This window comes from Mus musculus, chromosome 13 (genome assembly GCF_000001635.26).
Source record: "Mus musculus strain C57BL/6J chromosome 13, GRCm38.p6 C57BL/6J".
Classification (NCBI taxonomy): Eukaryota; Metazoa; Chordata; class Mammalia; order Rodentia; family Muridae; genus Mus; species Mus musculus.
The window spans coordinates 32,200,295-32,221,240 of NC_000079.6; the positions used below are offsets into that span (position 1 = coordinate 32,200,295).

A 20,946-nucleotide genomic window follows, 5' to 3' on the forward strand; every position below is an offset into this window, starting at 1 on the left:
TAACATCCTTGGATTCTTTTTATTAGATAAACTGTATTGACCTGTTTACTTACAGTTAAGTAAAGATTTTGTTTTTATTAACCCGACAGGAATTAAATGCCTTTGGACCTAGAGATTAATTCTGGAGAAGGGTATTGCATCACATAATTATATCCAGGAAGAAGGATCAGGTGAGTTAAGGCCATCCTGGACTACATGAGACTCTATCCATAAAAAGAAAAAAAGAAACTTTAAGTAAAATAAAATAATGAGATATATAAAATAAAATAAGTTAGGCATTTGGTGGACAGTTGGTTGGGACTTTAATGGTACAGCAACCTATGAATCACTCATGCTTCCCTAACACTAATAACTGATCTAAGGAGAAAGATTCATTCATTCATTCATTCATCCATCCATCCATCCATCCATCCATCCATCCATCTATCCAAATATCATCCATTCTACTTATCTGCTAAGAAATACAATCTTCCCACAGTCTGAATGAGTGGTGGCTACAAAGCAGATTCAGTGAGAAGTAAACAACAACAATAAAATATCACATCATCAAGTATGGATCTGTAAATGAGGACACCACAGAGAAGGTCATTGCCATACTAAGGGTATATGACTTCAGCATGGCAACAGAATGTTTTTAAATGCAGGATTGATGAAACTATAGAGGTAACAGAGATGGTATTTGCTCAAAGCATGAAAATTGACCTAAGTAATGTTTACAAAAACCACACCAAACTAGTCATCATAATGCCTATAAAATGGCAATGATAGGAATATATTTTGCTTATATTTTAGTCTAAAAGGCTGAAACAACTTACATAGTACCCTTACTGATTTACTAACAAATTTAGGAAGAAAAAATTAGGAATTAAAATAGAACCTAAATTCAACCAGGAAGTCCAAATAACAACTACGCAAAATTATGAAAAAGGAGATAACCATATGAGCAACTGAAAAGTAAAATGATTTCCAATGAAACTACCTGGAATAGCTGTTAACTGAAGAAGGGTGAGCAGGTACAGAGGAAAGAGAAAGAGAAAAGCTAAGAGCAGAAAGAAGATATAAAACAAGAGTTCTCACTAGAAACTACCTTTTCCTGAGTGCCTTGTTGGTTTTTGCTGTGTACTACTCATGGCCTTTTAAAAATTAGTCCTGGGTCTAATTAGTGGCAATTCTCTCCAGAGAGAAAATTTGTTAGCTTCTGTCAGAACCAAGGGGTTCTACAAATTCCTCAAGGTCTGTAACTAAATCCTAGGCTTAAGGGTTTACAACTCCCAAGGAAAGGGTGTTTAGCTCTCAGTAGGCTGAAGGCTTATGCCTAGTCACACCATCTCAGAAACCCCCTTCATCTCACCTCTGCCAGCACAAAAGCAAGTGCCTCTGCGGATCCCAAGGGAAGACAAGAGGGTTTAAATCAAATTTACCCCCAAACTTGGTTTTGTTTTCCCCTTTCATCCCATAAGTCTGCCAAAAATAAAGTTCCATTTGCCCAAATGGGACAAATGCCCTGAGACTTAATCTACAGCAGGTGACTTATCTATCTACTTACTATCCCATTAGCATTTGTAGGTAACAGTGCTCTATCTCCTTAGTTCTCAGTTATTTGTTACGGTTTTTGTTTTGTTTTGCTTGAGACAGGGTTTTGCTATGTAACTCATAACAAATATGTGACCACCTTAGTTCTTTAATTATCTTAGAGCGATTGTAAAAAAAAAAAAAAAAACCTCATAACCTACATTGTTTTCAAAGGATGGATTGATCCAAACAATCTTTTCAAATAATATTGAAAAATATTATAATGAAAACTATAAAACAAAATAATACATTTACATTTCTATGCACAAAAACTACTGCAGTCAAATAAGGAAATACCCAATATTCAAATAGAAAATAAGTACTGAATAAGTACAAGAAATCCTGATACTTAAATATATACATATTTACGTGTGTGTGTGTGTGTGTGTGTGTGTGTGTGTGTGTGTGTGTAGAACTGAGACTAGCATATTCTCTTGGTAGTAGTAAACCAATTTCCCACTGAGAACTATTCTACTACTATACAAGCAGCAAACGGAAAACACTCATAATGATGCACATTCTCAACGTCAATATAGCTCTTATTTCCAAAGGAACATTCAATGTGAATAAAGAGAAGCAGACTTTTTAAAGTTAAAAGCAAAATGAACCACTCTCATTGCTTTCTAGGATTCCAATTACAAGCTAGAACAACAAAAACAACCTTTGTTTCTCAGACTTAATCATGGTAGCATGAAACCCTAGGTTCTAGAATGGCACTTTGATTTATTCTGATACCTCTTCAAATTAAAACAAATATTTTAAAACATTTGAGCCCTTACTATGTTTATAATACCATAAAATAATTTGAACAACTCCTCATAGCCAAAGTATAATACATGTTTTAGAGTTTCAAAGGGTTTAGCTGAAGTTTCAAGGTCTCATCACTTATTAGTTCAAACTATCAGAACTAAAGAGAAAATGACACTATATTCATTATGGGATTTGAGTATAAAATGCTGCCATGATAAATATTTGGAATTCTAAGCTTTTATAAAAGCACGCTTTATGTACAGTATCAGCATTCACCCCCACAGGGTGTACAACGTGGACAGCCTCTAGGGGGAATTTATCTCATTTCATTTTCATTCTACATTCCGCTTTTGCACTGCCAACTAAATTGCTCCTTGGTTTATAGTTTAGAAGGCTTCATAATGTTTAGCTGAATTGCTTACTTTTAAAGCATGCTGATAGAAAACCCAATGTGGTCTAAAATATCCACACCAGATGTTTGGATGGATGTGAAACCAACACATATCAAAAGGAGATCCAAAATACCATTAGCTATATAAAACACAGGCTCATGCATTTAACAAGTTCAATAGATCAAAACACAGTAAAACTCCAAGGGAAATGAATTTGGTTCTTGCATTTTCCATTGTAAGGTACTCGAATTCTCTCCAGTTTTCTTTGGACTCCCAGAAATTCATTAAATGTTAAGTAACAACAGGATACAAGTACATCTTAAGTCCATTTAATGTGACTAGACATACAAGAGGGTAGTTTGGAATGGTCACTGAAACAGAACAAGGCTTCACCACCATAGTCTGAAAGACAATACTTTGATAGAAAGAACAAAGAAAATGATACTCTTGTTTGCATGCTAGTCAGGATACATCTAATATAAAAAGCTTCACTCTGAGACAGACAAGAACTGGGAGACTACGGGTCCATAAATCTGTAACAATAAGAACAGGCCCAGGCATATGTAGCAGAAGATGGCCTAGTCGGCCATCACTGGGAGGAGAGGCCCTTGGTCTTGCAAAGATTATATGCCCTAATAAAGGGAATACCAGGGCCAGGAACCAGGAGTGGGTGGGTTGGAGAGCAGGGTGGGGGGAAGGTATAAGGGACTTTTGGGATAGCATTTGAGTTGTAAATGAAGAATATATCCAATAAAAATTGAAAAAAATAAAAATAAAAAATAAAAACATAAAAAAATAAAAAAAGAACAGGCCCAGAAAGTAGGGCTTTATGACTTTGAGCAGAAATGGTCAGGCAGCACCAGAGTTGTGGAACTGTCTGTCTTCATAGGAGCAACCGCCCTTTCCAAATATTTGAAGAGTAGAAATGTAACAGTGAAATTAAATTAAATTCATGTTTTCCATGAATTCCCAAAGCAGGTAAGGTGGGGAAGGGGACAGAAATAAGAATAGTTAACATAATGGGAGGGGAGGGGAGGGGAGGGGAGGGGAGGGGAGATATTTTCATCCAGGTTTGTTTTAGGAGATTAAACTGCTGTGATGAGTGGTCATAGTGCATTTAAGCAAGTTCTCAGGGTATTCTTGCTAATCCTCATGAAGTACCTACATAGCATCAAGCAATCCTACCTCAGACAAGCCATTCCCTCTGTTCCTCTCTCCTTTGTTGACCCTCTGGCAAAAATAACTTCAATCATTCTAGCTAAAACAGTCATGTCTGCAAAGATCCCTGACAATTTCCCATTTCCCACCTCGCTCTCATCCTTAGAACTAATCTCACTGCCTACCACACATTACTTTGTTTTCTCCTGCTACACTGATGGCATGCATTAAAGTGTGATAATGAAAGACAAAGGCCATTACAATCTTCACATTCTTAGCATCAATGCAGGTCCTAGTATAGGCTTAGTGCCTGTCACGTCACAATCACTTATACTGAAAGGCAAGTATTCAAGCATCAGATGCAGAATCAGGCTTGTAAACATTTGTCAAACACTGATGTCCTATAGCAGTAGCAGGTACAAAAAATAGTATCCCTAAAAATGTACTTAAACATTTTCTTAGAAGCAGAAAAAACTCAAATCCAAGCATTACTCTCCAACATAACGTCTCAAAGACGTCAGCAGTTCTACCGAAGACTCTTACTACACAAAGGGTAAGGGCAGAATGCCGGGGAAACATTTCTGACTGCTAAAGTCCAGCAGCCAACAATGTATAATATGGGAGGTACAGGCATACCACAAGGGATAAAAGCAGATTCCATGCAGCATTTTCTCAGTACAAAGCAAACAAGTACCTTTAGTGATGCAGAAGACATGGAACATGTGGCACTGTCCCCCAAACAACAAGCGTATGTGTCTTGACCACCAAGACAATGTGGGAGGCCATGATCTCAGTGAAGGAGGGAGGCTTTCCCCAATGTTGACATATCTGAAGCCATGTTGTATCTTACTGTCATGGTTACTCAAGTGGCAGTGTTTCCACAGATGTCACTGCCTAACAGTTTCCACACCTGAATCACTGCTGTTCAGGCTGCTGTTACTTTAGTATAATAGCACATCTTGTATCAAGTATCTTACACTTATTGGCACTACAATTCCATGTTAGCATATATAGTAAGGACAAAATAAGGATAAATTTAATATTAAGATGCAACCATCTGTCACTAGAAGAATGCCTACAATTGTATACTTGCTTGTATTAAAAACATACACGAGCTGGAGATTCAGCTTGGTGGTGGTGGGTGTGCTTTGTAAACATAAAGCCCTAGATTAAATCACCATTGCCAAATTAATAAACAAAAAATTTTAATTTGCTCATTTTTGAGGTACACACAAGAATCATGCTATAATTAGTATTTTGATAATCTATATGAACCCATCAGTAAGAAAAAAAATGAAAGCATCAAAGTGATATGAAAGAACTTTACTATGCTTCCATCAGAAACGCTGTCAAATAATGATGCAACTGAGAATCAATGATGTCATGGTATGCTGTTGACAAACGTGATATTTTATACTACATGGGATATTATCTCCAATCTATCTGTAATAAAGTAGACTAAGAATTACAGATTTACAGGAACCTTAGATGGTTACTTAGACTAATTCAATTTAGTGATTTCAATATTATGTTCAAAGTGCCAGATGACAATTTTTTACAACATCGAAATGTTCCCAGCATTGTGAAAAGCTTGCTATACAAGAGGATTTCTCAAACACATCACAGATAGCCCCATAAAAGGGGAGTTGACTTCAGTAAAACTCAAGATTTATGTTGTGTGAAGGATACCACAAAGCTAACAGAATTGGCAAAGTGAAGGAATGTACTTACAACACAGACAACTGATAAAAGATTAATAAGGATTCCTACAAATCAGCAAGATAAAGAGGCTGAAAAACTGAATAGACAGAGGCTAGAGAAATGCATGTCGCAGAAAGGAACATTAAAACAACTAGTAATCTATAAAGTAATTTCAATCCCACTATTACTCAGAGACATACTGAGTAGAACTATACATTGGTCTTCAAGTTCAATGATAAATGCTAATATTGAAGTGACATAGAAAGTTTATTAAAAGTAATGCTGAAATCAATAAAATAGTCATTCTATAATTATTCTCAGTTGTCCTCTAAGTTAAGGTATTTACACATCCAGTTACCACAAGGTAGGGACTATCCATACGGAGAAATAAAATATATTTTATAATTTCTAGATAAATATACAGTCATTTTATCTCTAGAATTTCATTTTGTTCAAGAAAAAAACATATTTATAAATCTGAGCACTGTTTAAGCACAACCCAGGAAGAAAAACATTCATGGTGTACTTCAGAAGAAATTTGTTGTTAACTGATGTAATAGAAACAGCTACAGCAAAAGTTTGCCATGTTCAGGAAAATGACAGGTTGAGTAATGGCTGTTAGTAGGTGAAATCACAGTCATGAAGAGCAATACAAGGTTACTTCTGAAAAGCATTTCCATAGTTTGTCTCGACGTAAATTTACATATTACTTGTAATACTAGTACTAATGTAGAGTGTGAGGGACACACACACTTGCGCGCACATAGAAATTAGCCTGCAAACAATGAAAACCTACCTGACCTTTTAAAAACATGGAGGGATTCCCAGTTCAAACAGAGAGGCAGTAGTAAAGCATATATCTGTCTGTCTCACCAAATCCCAACAACTCATAATGAACACATGACATAAGAACCTGGTATCAACTTTGTATCATAACAGTCTCTCTCTCTCTCTCTCTCTCTCTCTCTCTCTCTCTCTCTCTCTCTGTGTGTGTGTGTGTGTGTGTGTGTGTGTGGTATGTGTGTACATCTAGAGCCTATTTAAGTTAGCATTTGTCAATTGTAAAATAAAGAAATATACATATACTTAAGAGCCAAGCAAGTTGTATTTTCAAAACATAGTTACTAAACACAGATATATATTTTATGTATCAATAGACTAAATTTAAGTTGCACCTTAGTAATATTATAGTATGAAAAAAAAACAAAGAAAATAATTTTATTTGAAAAAAAGAAAAACAAGCCACAATGTTTGCAAGTTATAGGCAATAAGTCGAAGCAATTTTAAAAAAAGAGTAAGATTACACAAAATACAAATATCAGAGATTAATACAGAGTACCGGATATTTGGGAACCTCAAAACAATGTTTCAATATTTTACTATTACAAACAATTGTGTACATGAGCTCCTATGGAGGAGTGCCTAGGTCATTGTTCCTAGGGAGAGCAGAGCAGATGGTTCCAGTCAAAGCCCTCTAAAGACTCAGCTACCACCTATCTGCTGGGGAGGTGCCCCAGGTCAGACACAGCAGGATGGATGCTTCTGAGAAGAGAAAGGGGCAGCAGCTTAAATCACAGACAGACAGGTGACTGGACGAGAGGGTGAAACGACATGTAAATTATGTTTGGTTTTAAATATAAGGGTTTTAATGTTTTATTAGTAATAAATCTACCTTTCTCCCCTTAAACTGCTGTCACAACATGTATTAGTGTCCCCTGACAAATGCTTGAAATTGTTGCCATCATTATTACACAGGAAAGGCTCTGAAAGAATTCCAAGCAATCCATCCATGTCATACTCTGACAAAGCAAGTGAGAAGCCATGAGTAGAGAAGATTTAGTTCTGAGTGGAAAGTAAGAAATCAAGCCTTCACACTGACCACAGTGCTGCTCCACATAACCAGGCTGTTTGACCTAGGGCCATGTAAAGGGAGGGACTTAATATCCTTGAACTTGAGTCACCTAGTTTTCAAACTGAAGGAGTTAGACTAGGATATTCCAGTTGTCAGAATGTAGTCACCGGAATAGGGTAACGACAAAAGAAGTATGTCGAATAAATAAACTATTGGCATTAATTGAAGCTAATGAGTATTTTCAGGTCATATGTAACACACAGCCTTTTAAACAAAAACAAAACAATGAAAGTATTAAAAGCTCACAGAAGAGATAAGTAAATACCTTTGTATTTTTATTTTTAAAAAGCTAATCTATAATAGAAATTTTATAAATTATTTATGGTTTATTTTTATACTTGCTCTTTAATATGAAATTCCAGTGACAAAGAAAGTAATCTAATTAAGGTTGTTTAAGCTTTTGTTGTAGTCAGCAATGAACAAAGACCAAACAGAAAAATCTGTATATAATTTAAGCTTTAGTTTAAAACATTTTAACTCCTTAAGACAATTTCAGAAAAGACAGGGGAGGGAAGTGTCTAATTTTTATTCAAGTTGTACTTAAAGCAATTCTTACACAAATGTTTAAAAATTTCCACAACACTTGTAATGAAACTTAAAGTGTACAGAAGCAAATATCTTAAGAATGCCTTAGTTAGAGCCAAGATTACTTAAAGTATAATATTGATAATAAGCTTGTAAAAACTTAAGGGCAAGTTTGCCACCTAACTCCATGAAATGTTACAAAGTTAGAAACAGAATTTTTATAAAAAATAATTTATCTATGGAGTTATAATATTGGGAACTTTTATTTGGAAAAACAAAGCTTAAAAAGAAAGATAGTAAGAAAGAAACTAAGTATTATTAATCTGATGTATCTTCATCTATTTATAGTTCTCATTTTTAAAAAACTTCAATGAGTTGGAGTGTGCCTTGTGGGTAGAGAGCTTGGTGCAAGACCCTACATTTGATCCTCAGTAACATAAGCCGACCAACCAGCCCCAACTAATGGAATTGAAATTTTAATTCTTAGCATCTTTGGGAGGGGGTGATTTTTTTATTTAGTTTTTCTAGATGATGAATACATACTCTACTAAGAATCATAAAACTACCTTAACATTTCTAATTTTTGTTGTTTGTTCCCTAAGAGCATCACCTATAATCAACTAATACACTTTACATTATAAACTCTCAATGAACATACCCGCTAAGGCTGCCTTATGATCCTATAAATCAAAAATCTACTCATAAGTAACTACATCTTCACACTAACTTTTTTTTCCATAAAAATCATTAATAATTCATTAAACAGGAACTTCTGGAAAACTGTACTGGAATAAAACTTATCAACAATATTTGATATGTAGGCTTTGTTCCTACAACCACAACCTCCTTAATCAGATCATAGAAATAGTTGATTTATTTGCTTCCGGTTTTCCCTTTTGATCAAAGTTGGGACACAATACATTCTCTCTGCAATAGGCTCCAATTTTTAAGAAAGACATAGTGAGATATTAAAGTTAAATACAGAAACAAATTAACACTGGAATTTAAGTTTACTCATGTGACTAAATAAATTTATAGAGAATGCACATCTGCTTATTTTCTTAAAGAAAAACCAGCATTTAGCGTTCAAATTGATAGTTTGTAGATAATAATTTTTTTCTAGAAGGATATTTCAATGATAAATGTACTACCATAGCTGATAGAACATTCTCCTTTAATTTGTGCTTTCTGAAAAAAAAATGAAGCATAATGCTTTTTCTATCCTATTGTGTCCAAGGTATAGGCCTACTTTAAAAAATGAAATTAAGAATTTCTAGAGAAAACTACTTTATACAAAAGTTTATAAAGTTATCAGATTCTTTCTCCAAAAAATAGTTTTTAAAAGAGATTGAATCTTAAACCTTATGGTTTATTTGTTCTTAGTTTTGATTAGACATTATACATAATTTATACTTTTAAAAAAGCATGCCATTTTAAAGATAACAAACGATATTGATACTGACAGGTCCTGAGATTGAAACAAAGCTGGTAGAACATGTGATGAAAATTCTGTCCACTTCCCAAAGCCTCACACCCATTCCACAGATGAGGAAAGTGAAGGCTGGCAAAGCTGTGTGTTTTATTCTTTCTTACTTTACATTATATAAAAATTCACAAGTACAGTTTTCTTGTTTTTTATCATACACACAAACATACTCATGAACGCATGAATGCACAAATACCCTATTCTAAAATTTAGAAACCTTTGTATTTCAGTATATCAATACAGCTGTATGTCAATAAGTCCTAAGCTGAGAATTTTATAACTAAACCTGTTTTTAAAAAGTATATAAATTGTTCTAACAATGAAACTATTAGTTCATGTTTCAATCTTGGATTTAACTTGGAGATTTCGGATAAATTTCAAAGAGATAACTGAATTTTCAGAAGTTAGTCATGTTTAGTTACTGTAAAGTTCTAAATGTTACAATCAATATTTTTCCATATACTGATGTTTCATTAAGATATGTGTATATGCAACAAATTATTTTATTTCATTTTATAAAGCTCTATTTGTAAAGGCCTACAGTCAGTAGAATTTAAATAAACTACAGATTATCCAGTAAGAGATTTGATATGTAGCAGCAAACATATGTCTTTAGTTTAAGTTTTACTAAAGCAGATGGAAGAGTGGAGGAAAAAAAAACTAGGCAGAAGTACGTGACAGCCACCAAGTCTGCATCACTGAGAAGTCAAAGAGCTCTGTGTAGCTTTTGGTCCACGGAGCTAGAGCAGGACGACACACAGAGCATCACGGCTTAAGCTGGGCTCCAGACTCCTTCAGTAAGCAAAAGAAACATCCCGAGAAGTGGCACATCAAAGCATGGGAGCTCGGCCTTGCCTCACACGAAAGTAAAGAAGTGTAAGGCTTACCCAACAGTTAACTTTACTAAAAGAGAAAAGATCAAATGTGCTAGTATCTTCTATATAAATGAAAGAAAATTAAACAGATGAGTTAAAACCATCTGTAAACTTCCTTTTATTATGAATGAAAATAAAAATAATATAAACTATTTCTATTAAATCTAAATGAGTATGTCAGTTAAATTGAGTTCTTTGAAAAAGTGTTTAAATTTTACTGGAAAGATTTTACTAAAAGTAAGTATTTAGAATTTGATTGATGCTACGTTATAAAGAGTAATATTTTGTACTAGTTTCTGATAAAAATCCCTAATCATATTCAGTATTTAACTAGGATTATTATGTTGTCCATTAACATACACCTTTTCCATGATGATATACCTATAAATACTTTCTAAATATGCTTTACAGTCAACAGCTTTTATAAAGAAAGTCTATGAAAGCCTGGCTAAAGAATAAAAATTACAAGCTGCATTTCACACGTTGTAGACATGTATCTGTTTTAAGGATTAGTCTCTGAATCTTGGGGCAATAAAGTTGTACCATCAAAACTCGCAATGATATGAGATGCATTGACCTGGTAGAATCCTCATTAAGAAAGAGAGGGGGAAGGCAGGAGAGTGTGCTAAAGTATGGAAGAATCTCTCATATAAAGAAAGGACACATTCTTTGTGAAATCTCTCCTCAAAGAATACAAACATTAGCAATACACTTGTATGTATTTGCTACCCTGGACCCTATAAAAAATAATAAAAGGCCCAGTACAGGGGAATGCCAGGGCCAAAAAGGGGGAGTGGGTGGGCAGGGGAGTGGGGGGGGTATGGGGGACTTTTGGTATAGCATTGGAAATGTAAATGAGCTAAATACCTAATAAAAAATGGAAAAAAATAATAAAAGGAAATATAGTTTGGCCCCAAATTGAACACTATATCATTCATATTTTCATTTCCCACTACTCATTAGTACTTGATGAAAGATTATCAACACTTGAAAAGAAATAATTTATGATTACCATCCCATTCTATCAATTTACTTTTAAAAGTATTTACCATTTTAAATTACTTTTTATCAGGTAACAGAACACATTTGGAGTAAAACACCAAAAAACCTTTAGAATACTACTTAAATCTTCTGGCAGCATCACTCAAACAACAGAGTGCCTTTGCTTTCCTAGAACTGTAACACCACTTCTTTAAGAACATTAATGGTGACATAATTTGGAAAATTGAGCAAGACAAATATTACTTAAGCTATAATGTTATAAAACATTTTTAAATATCTAAACTATAGTAATGTTTACTCAAGTAAACAAATATAAAGTGATCATAAATTAAAGTTTATTGTAAGATGCCAATAAAACATAGAAATCTTCCTTTATGTTTCATATAAATTCCATTTTAGTTTGGGGGAAAAAGGTGCCCTTTTTAAAAGTACATTTAAGAGATTATGAGAAAATCAAAAGTATTTTATTATTTATTCAACATTTAAATGTTTGTATAAAATATAAAATAATATCAAGGAAAGTTAATATACCAGTGATAACATTAATAAAATCAGCAGTTTGTTTTTAAGCAGAGAACAAAGCTCTTCTGTTAGTAAGCAATACAAATCGCTCATATTGGCTGTGTGCAACATGATTCTTTTGAAACCAAAGAGTTTGAGGAAGTGATGTTGCAACCCTGTCCTTTTTATGAAAACCATGGCAAAGAAAAGGTCAAATAAATAATACGTATGATACCATCCTATTAAGAAAAAGCACATAGTCTTAATCTAATGTCTGCCAAATGAGCTAAACATACAAAAGGAAGGCAGTTACCTAAAAAAATACAATATTCTGGTTAAAAATTATTTTTCAAGTAGTATATACTATTCTAAACCTCATTAACAAGTATTAACAATAACTTACAAAAGAATTTGTATATAATAACCTATACTTAGATTTTTTTAAACATGTAGGATGATAAAAGTTCACCTTATTAAATTTTACTAAATTAATTAAAATTATCAAAAAATTACATGTATACAAATCAAAACTTGTATAGTTTTTATGTTCACGTAGCAATGCTAAAAACATAAAAAGAGTTAACACAGACCTTCCTGTGCATACAAATTAAAGCTAACACAGTAGATAGTTTAAGAGAGAAAAACTACCTAAGTACATATCTTTTCTTACCAATATGTGGCAGAGCAAACTCATTTAATCATTAATAAGTAACAAGAAACAGCCAAAATATGTTTTATGCGTCATTAAAACCCCATTGAGGCCATTACAGTCCCCAGCAAAGTGATGCTGGAAACCACCTTTACCCTGGCCACCACATTCCCTCCTGACCTCACTCGGCTGAGGCAGCTAGAGGGTGAACGGCAAGACTCTCATGTAAGCCTTTATTAACTATGAGAAATAAATTATATTAAGTGTTACTTTTTGAACTCAGAAATGAGGGAAGGGGTTGTTAAGATATCAAATTTACTAGGAAAATAATTATGTGAGAAATAAGTTGCTGTCACATGAGAGACTTGCCAGATGCTGTATTTAAGCAAGTTGTTATACACACCTTTAGAATCAATTTTGTGACAGAGAGATTAGTCTATGATACTAAATTGCCTGAAGAGAATTAAAAAAAAAATGGTGGGGGAAATGTTTGGTGAACAACATTGCCAGTTCTTTAGGAGTGTTTGTAAGCAGTAAGAGACCACTGTGATTCAATTGTTACATTGTTACAAAATGCCCTTCTACCCAACTTGCAGATTGCAGGCTCTAATAAGTGCGCTTCTATTTCCTTAGCTCCTCCTTTCTGTGATTTTTACCAAATACAATTCTAAAACTTGAAAATTACCTAGAAGTTTGTGAGAACACACAGAAAGGTCGTCAGAGCCAGACACATATTAAATATTAATTATAATGATGACTGTCATCTTCTACAGTGATTATGTCATTATATAGGAATGCTAATTAAGGCATAAAATGACTTGTTAATTGAGAACGTGTTCTGAACAAACACATTTGTACTTGTGTATTTAATAGAAAATCCAGCCTGGAGACTGGGCCGTAATAGACTGCAGTTCTATTTTTTAAAATGCTGACATTTGAGCAAATGTTCCCATGGAATGTTTGCCTGATTCGTGGACTGACATTTCCTCTTTGTAACTTGCTTAACTAAAAAGGAGCCATGCAGGCCAAACCCCACAGTGCACACAGGCAGTAGGCCATTTCTCGCCACTGAAACTTTCGTAAGGTTTCTCTTTTCCTTCCCTCTTCCCGTACCACCACTCTGTCCTCACTGTCTTCTTATTTTGACACACACAATATCATAGCTGCTTTTAGTCATCTTACAATAGAAGACGTACCTGAAAAGATTAAGATTTCCCACCTGGGATTTGTCCAGAAATTCAGTGTATCATAGTCCCCCACAGCTTCTTCCATCCTGCTATACTTGTGTGTTATCAATAGTAGCTTTCTTTCTTATTTTAGATTTACTTACACTAAGAACCCAGGGAACCAAGCTGATGGAAATCAGTGTGTATTGTCACTCATCTTTCATTCTAAAATCAAGGCTGACCTCCATGTCTGTGGCACTTTGCTGCCATCTATGTGTATAAAGAAGCATAACAATCATCCTTGTGGCAGAAACTCTGCCTGGGTCCCTAAAGGAACAACCCTGTCTCTCAGCTAGATAAAGGGGAGCCTTCCTACCCTAGAGCAGAAACTTGCTGGAAATTTCTAGGACTTCCTCTGTGAAGCAACGTCATTAACACTGACGTGCAAAGGCGCATTATTTAAGGCATCTAGTTTTTATCGGAGCCAATAGTTTTTTACCCAATACAGATATTAATAAAATATTTTTAGCATAGTCAATACTTCTCCCATTACAGAATTATATTATATATTATATATTATATATTATATATTATATATTATATATTATATATTATATATTATATATTAATTAATATAATGACTTTTAAAGAGTTAACTATTGAAAAAATAAAAGTAAAAACTAAGATACTTAAAAAACTTAAGTAAATAAATTCTATAAAATAAGTTGATTTTAATCAAAATTGCCATTTAAATATCTTGCCAGGACAAATGACCATTTAGCCAAAAAAAACCCCTTATAATATTTAATATAAGGTAAAAGCAAAAGTAGTCTTTGCTCTTGTGATGTAAAAACAAATGCTATGGTGTAATAACCATTTCCCTGCTAACCAACACTGAAATGCTTCTTTCCAGAAAAGACAAGCGAGTCTACCAGAGTCTGCCACAGCCGCACAGCCCGGCTGTGAAGGATCTTAACAAATGCACAACAGACTCACATTCCAGAGTGAGTGCTACGGAGTAGGAACACAAAGAAAAGGAGCCTCTCTTCCAGTCATAGGGAAGAAGGGTGACTGACAGTCAAGACGAGGGGCTGTCCTAAAGAGTCGGAGGTCGGGTTTGTTGATATTATTCATTTCCTAAAGAGAAAAGCAACAGAGAGAAGAGCGCTGGCCCTGAGTCACCAAACAATGAGAAGCCCTGATTATGCTACTTCCACTCTATTGACCCATTCTTCACAACTTCCCAACACCATCTCTGTAAAATTCCATTTTACTCATTAATACTATGACCATATATAACTTAGCTCATATTTCAAATGCACCATTTTCCAAAGAGTTCTCCAAGTCCTACTGATGAATTTAGCCATTATAACAGACCAAGCAACACTTCATGCAGTCTTATAAATAAAACTATTCTTGCCAGGTGTGGAGGCAGAGGCAGGTGGATTTCTGAGTTCAAGGCCAGCCTGGTCTACAAAGTTAGTTCCAGGACAGCCAGGGCTACACAGAGAAACCCTGTCTCCAAAAACAAAACAAAAACAAAACAAAACAAAACAACAACAACAAAAAACTATTCTAACTGCACATTATAAAATAAACATGCAAAAGATACATAGGTCGTTGTGATTTAATATCAATTATGTCTATTAATCATTGATATTAATATTTTAAAAGTACACACCACATAGTACATAAAATTTTCTTGTTGCTGGTACTGATAAAGTATCAATTAATGATTAACATAGAAACCAAAATAAAAAGTGCTTATGCATTAAATTTCTTTGAATTAAAAAGGTCTCATTTTATCTTTTTGTTCCAATTTTAAGGACTGTACTTTAAAAAAATAAATTTATAAACAAAATACGTACTAAAATGATGAAGTGAGATTTGTGCCTAAAACAGGATCTATTAAGTCTCTTAAAGGGGAGCTTAATTCTTCAAATACAGACACCAATCTGAGAGAAGGCAATGTATATATGCCTTCAAATATTAAATAAACCTATTATTTATACACTCATCTAATAAGAAATTCTAAAATCTGTTTCCATTCATCACAAAAAGAAAAGAAAAGAAAAGAAAAGGTAATTTCACTCACATTACATTTACTAATGACAACATTTCTTCCCATTAGTATTTACAAAATCACCTTGGACATGAACATTAAGATACACATGAACATTTAGTGATTTGATTAATTTTAGCTTAATATGCATAAATTGTTCCAAGAGTGAAATACTTTTGATTTTATTTAGTTAAAAAAAAAAGCTACTACTGTAAATAGATTAAGTTTGGAAAAGCTAACAAACACACCTTTGTGTGGTCCATTAATTATAAACAAAATTCCAAGCATTATTAGCTGTTATCAAAATTACAATACCACCTAGATCTAATAAAACAGAACAATCTGTTTGAACAGGGAATGGAGAACTTTCATAGAGTGTTCTCTCCCATAAAAATTCTTAATGGACTATAAAGGACTTTTTAAGTGGTTTTAGATTTGAATTCAATTGCTTAAATCTATAACAGGCTTCCAAGAAGAATGTGAGCCAGATGACAAGCAGAGACCCCCACCAGCAGTGTACACACCTACCTATCCTCATGAATATAGGAGTTTTAAAAGACCACATTTCATCCTAGAGATCATGAAACTGTTTCTTTGCAATGAAGTATAAGGACTGTATCTATACAGAAGAGGACAGCAAGTAATCAGAATGAAAAGAGGGCTACAGAGCAAGAACACACAAAAGGCAACTGTCTTCGGTCATAGTTGAGGTTTGTCACCTACCTACAGACATTGTTCATGTCACCTTACATCCTCTGTAAAGGGGTCACATTTTTGAGAAACAGATCCATGCAAACTCAAACATGCGTGGACCCATGTTTGCATAGCAGTCTAGATATAAGACAACATAAACCCTTATGTTCTCAAGGCTGCAATGATGGCTCTCTCTCAAAATACAGCTGTTTGCTCCTCAGGCCTATGAGGTATTTCAATATTAACAATGTGCTAACAAACTAGAGGATTTATGTTGCTTTGATCACATTCAGGAACTGAATATGATAATGTAACAATTTCTTCAAATTTTGATCAATTCAGGTATCTATTAAGCAAAATAAGTTATCTTCAGTGCCTCAATAGTCACAATTCATACAGGTTAGTGTTATTATTATATGTTAACACATAATTTGTTCAAAATGTGGTCATTTCAGATGAGTTAATTCCAAACATTCCTACTTTCCCTGTATATTAATTTATCATGCTGTATCATGCATTGTATTCAGAGCTTTCTAGATATAAAAATACCACTCATATGGGATTAATTCTAACCAGTTCCCTCCAGCAAGGAAAACATCTTAATTCAACCTACTACACTGAAACTTCACTTTTTGTAGTAAAAGATAGGAATGACAACAGAGGTAAGACTTCTGTCACAGTTCAATGGTTCCCCTGCCCTATCCCCATTTTGGGTCATCTCCACTCAGTAGCACAGATGACAAACTGGAATCAGCCCTAGGTTCAAGGCTACACAGAGCTTGGCTGCCCATCAACTGGCAATCTCAGGCAGGTACTTGTGAAACAAAGGCATGACCTGGGTTACTGCCAAGAGCTCTGACACCTCAGAATTCTATGGCCCATGTAATAAAAAAACAAAGGGCCCCATGCATCATTTCCCCTTTTAGAATATGCCACACAAGCTAATGTTTCAGCAGAGCAACTATAAGCCTTTGACCAAGGAAAGCAGTCTTGCCTAGCATTTCAAGGCACAGCTGAAGCAAACCACTACCTTCATCCTCAGCAGAAGCAGCACTGACTAGCATGTTGACCACGGGACTTTTAGCTCCATCTACTTCCGATAATCTGCCTCATGTTAGTCCAAACTATGAACAAAGAGCACAGGAAGCTTGGAGGTGGGAAGGTGACAGAATAGGCAATCTGCACTTCCTTCCCTTCTTACCCACAGCATTCATTTCTGATCTACTCCCTGATGATGATGGTGCATTCTGCAAACAAGAAAAGCAGGGCTCTTGGCATCAAAATGAGCTTTCAATAAAGGCTGGTATTGTCAAAAGACTAAAACAGATGGTATTTAAGGAGTGTTACAGTCCACTGCAAGAACATGGGCCCACAGAAGAGCACTGATAGAAGACACTACAGCCTAAGGTATGCAGCTTACTGGAGAAAACAAGCCTTAGGAGGCTCAGTCAGTTCATGATATAACCAGGGTTTGAAATAATGGAAAACCTCAAATGTAAGTCTTGTGAGAGACAGGGCAGGCTACTGGATGTGCAGCTTCAGAATGTGGCAAAGGAACTCTAATGTACACCCCTAAATTAAGATCCCTTTTCCGTGCCACAGTTCTCATGAGGACAGTCCCAAAAGTGAAAGTCATATTTAATTGCTATCCTAATACTGATTACAAATGCCCACTGCCACAGTGCATTCTGCACTGAGTCTAGCAAAAGGCAGCGGCTTAAGAAGAGAAGTAGATGACTGTGCTCATCAATGGAAAATTAATGAACTCTACCATGCGAGTGTACAGGTCCAGGCCCTGACTCACATTTGAGGATGTTCCTTCTAACTGCAATAGCAATGTTCCCCATCTATTCATTTTTTTGCTCACACCTCCCTGCTAGGTCTCCAGAATCCAAAATAAATAGATCAATGAGTAACAACACAGAAAAATAGTCCTTCTCTGATGCTGGTTGTGGACTTTTAATAGGCTACCCCCTGCTCTGTTATAACTGTACAATTAAGGACCATGTTGCTGCAGTTTGTTTTGTGGTATTACTAGATTGGTGATATACTAGCCAGATATAAAGTCAACCTGCCTTTCTCACCATAATGAATGTTCTTAGTGCAACATGCCACTTGCCCCTTCTCCCAAGAGATTCCTGCTTTCTGGAGTAAATATTGGATTTAGTTATCAATCTGTAAATTGCAACTCAGAACCTCCAGGAAATAGATGACAATTCTTTTGCTTGGTGAATTAAATTTGCTTGGTCTCTTTCCCAGGGTCTACCCATGTAATTCCTATGCCTGTTTTTATTCCCAGTTTTATTTGCTGGACTTGCGTTTCTAGCTTCTCTCCCTGATTCTGACTTAGTGACTGCATGGTCACTACTACAACAACTAGCCCCTTGTTCACAAGCAATTCTGCTTCACGGCCAGCTTCCTGAGCTTGCACAGGCTCCTCCCTTTGGGCTTCTCCAATCAGAATCTACCAGCTGGTGTGCTCAACAATGGAAAGGGAGTCGCAGCTCACTTACCTACCTCCTTCAACCAAACACTCAGGCCTCCTTACTGTCACAGAAAAAAAGTGAAGCAAGTAACTTAGAGAATCAAAAGGGAAAGTAGTAAGGATGACAAGACTAGACGAGGAATACAAATTATGGAGTTAAGATGTCCAATAAGAGAAAGTTTGAAGGAAATATAATAATGGTCTTCATCACTGATAGGTGATTTGAAACTCTCTTCTCAAAACTAAAATGATACTACACTGCAGGCATGGGGGAGGAAGTGAGTACAAGAAGAAATACTGCAATGTGGGAAAAGACGTTACTTTATGAACACTACCTTATTTTGTCACTGGTAAGGATAATTTTCTTTATTCCCCTTTAAAATAAATTATAGAATATGAAGACCTGAATTCCCATTCTGGATTAGGCAGTTACCAAATGGATTTGAGTGGATGACTTCATTTACAAAAGTGAAAGTCATATTAAATTATTTCTCATTCATGACTGGCTTATGACTAAATAATTTTCATATGTTTAAAAAGTTCAAAGCAATTCCATCATAATATTGTGAGGCAAATGCAATCAACACTGGACCAGGTTCACGGTGGGAAGATTCTCATAGTACTGTGACTGTAGAATGACCTAAGATCATCAAAGAAGCTGGGGGAAAAAAGTAGACAAATTCCAAAGGCACAGCTATAACGAATGCTGAGCACATAAGTAACAAATGTATATTCACAAGGTATTTTTTTTTAATTTTTCCTAAAACATTTTTTTCACTCCCAAGATGGGCAGGACTAAACTGTATCATTTGTTCCTACTGAAATGATGTCATTATGCTAGGTTTAACTGCTGTTAATAACTGGGACATTGCAGTCATCCCTCACTTTCCCCCACGTAAGATCCAATCAGCCTTTCAATGAACTACTTCATGAGTCATAATTTTACTGTTTATGATTCAGAAAAATGTCTTCAGTCACTATTTCCCAGACTGCTATGGGCTCATTCCAAGAAGCAATTTCATCTTCATTGGTTTCCTACAGGAAGCCAGACCAGCTTCCTATTATTTTATTTTCCTTACTTTTAGCAATACCAAGGCCCACATCAGATTAACTGGAAGTGTGAGTGATAGAGAGTTTATGCTGCACAACATGAGGCCAACACAAACAATGCCCAGTCGCGAAGTCAAGAATTCAAAATTAAACACAAAATGTGCTAATATTAGACCATCTTTCAAAATATTATAAAATAGCATGTTATTTTATGTTAATCTTACTGAACACATTACACCAGTCAGAAACAAATTTTTATTTAATTTTTGTATGAACAGAGTAAATTCCTTAAAGATATTAACATTTAGAGCTAATATTTTAATCCCTTGATAATATCAAAACAGACCAAAATCTGAGGCCATAACTGCAGCTTAGAGTGATCAGAGGGCTGTAAACTCACTGTCGGGCAGTAAGCCAGGAGAGCCGTGAGGACACTACAGCCCTGGCCAATCCTCTTCTTGGTGTCAACTACCCACATCTAAGCATCAACTTGTCTTTAGCTTACTGCACAGAGATATGAAATGTGTGTTTTAAAAGACACATATCGTACTCATGCTTTGTCTTGAGACAGAAGGATTTTTTTTTTAAGGTATCAATTCTCATAGGCTACAGACTACCTGACAAAAGAGAGTGTGAAGAAGTGAGGTATACAAGACTCACTCCAGACTTTCTCCACTCTCACAATTCTTGGTTACAGGTGTCGTTTGTGATTTAAAATCTCACACTGCCATGAACTGGTGATTAGTAGGACTAATTTTTATCTGACTCAGAAGCTGGTACATTGAAAGGACAAAGTCTAAGATGAATGCATTTAAAGTGACTGTCTGAATGAACCAAGACAACCTGAAATACTAGAGAAATGTTTCCTAAAATGTGGCTACCAGACTAAGCTTAAGGGCCAACTGGAAACTTCCTAAAACTCCAAGTTCTCACCCTTACCCTGGACTTGAGAAATCAGAGTCTGGGA

The 20,946-nt window shown here is 35.1% G+C and overlaps 1 protein-coding gene across 2 annotated transcripts in view; it reads right to left on the bottom strand.

Moving 5' to 3' along the window:
• Gmds (GDP-mannose 4, 6-dehydratase) overlaps nucleotides 1-20,946 on the bottom strand; it is a 519,180-nt gene that overhangs the window by 380,712 nt on the left and 117,522 nt on the right. The gene's annotated exons all lie outside the window — the stretch shown is intronic.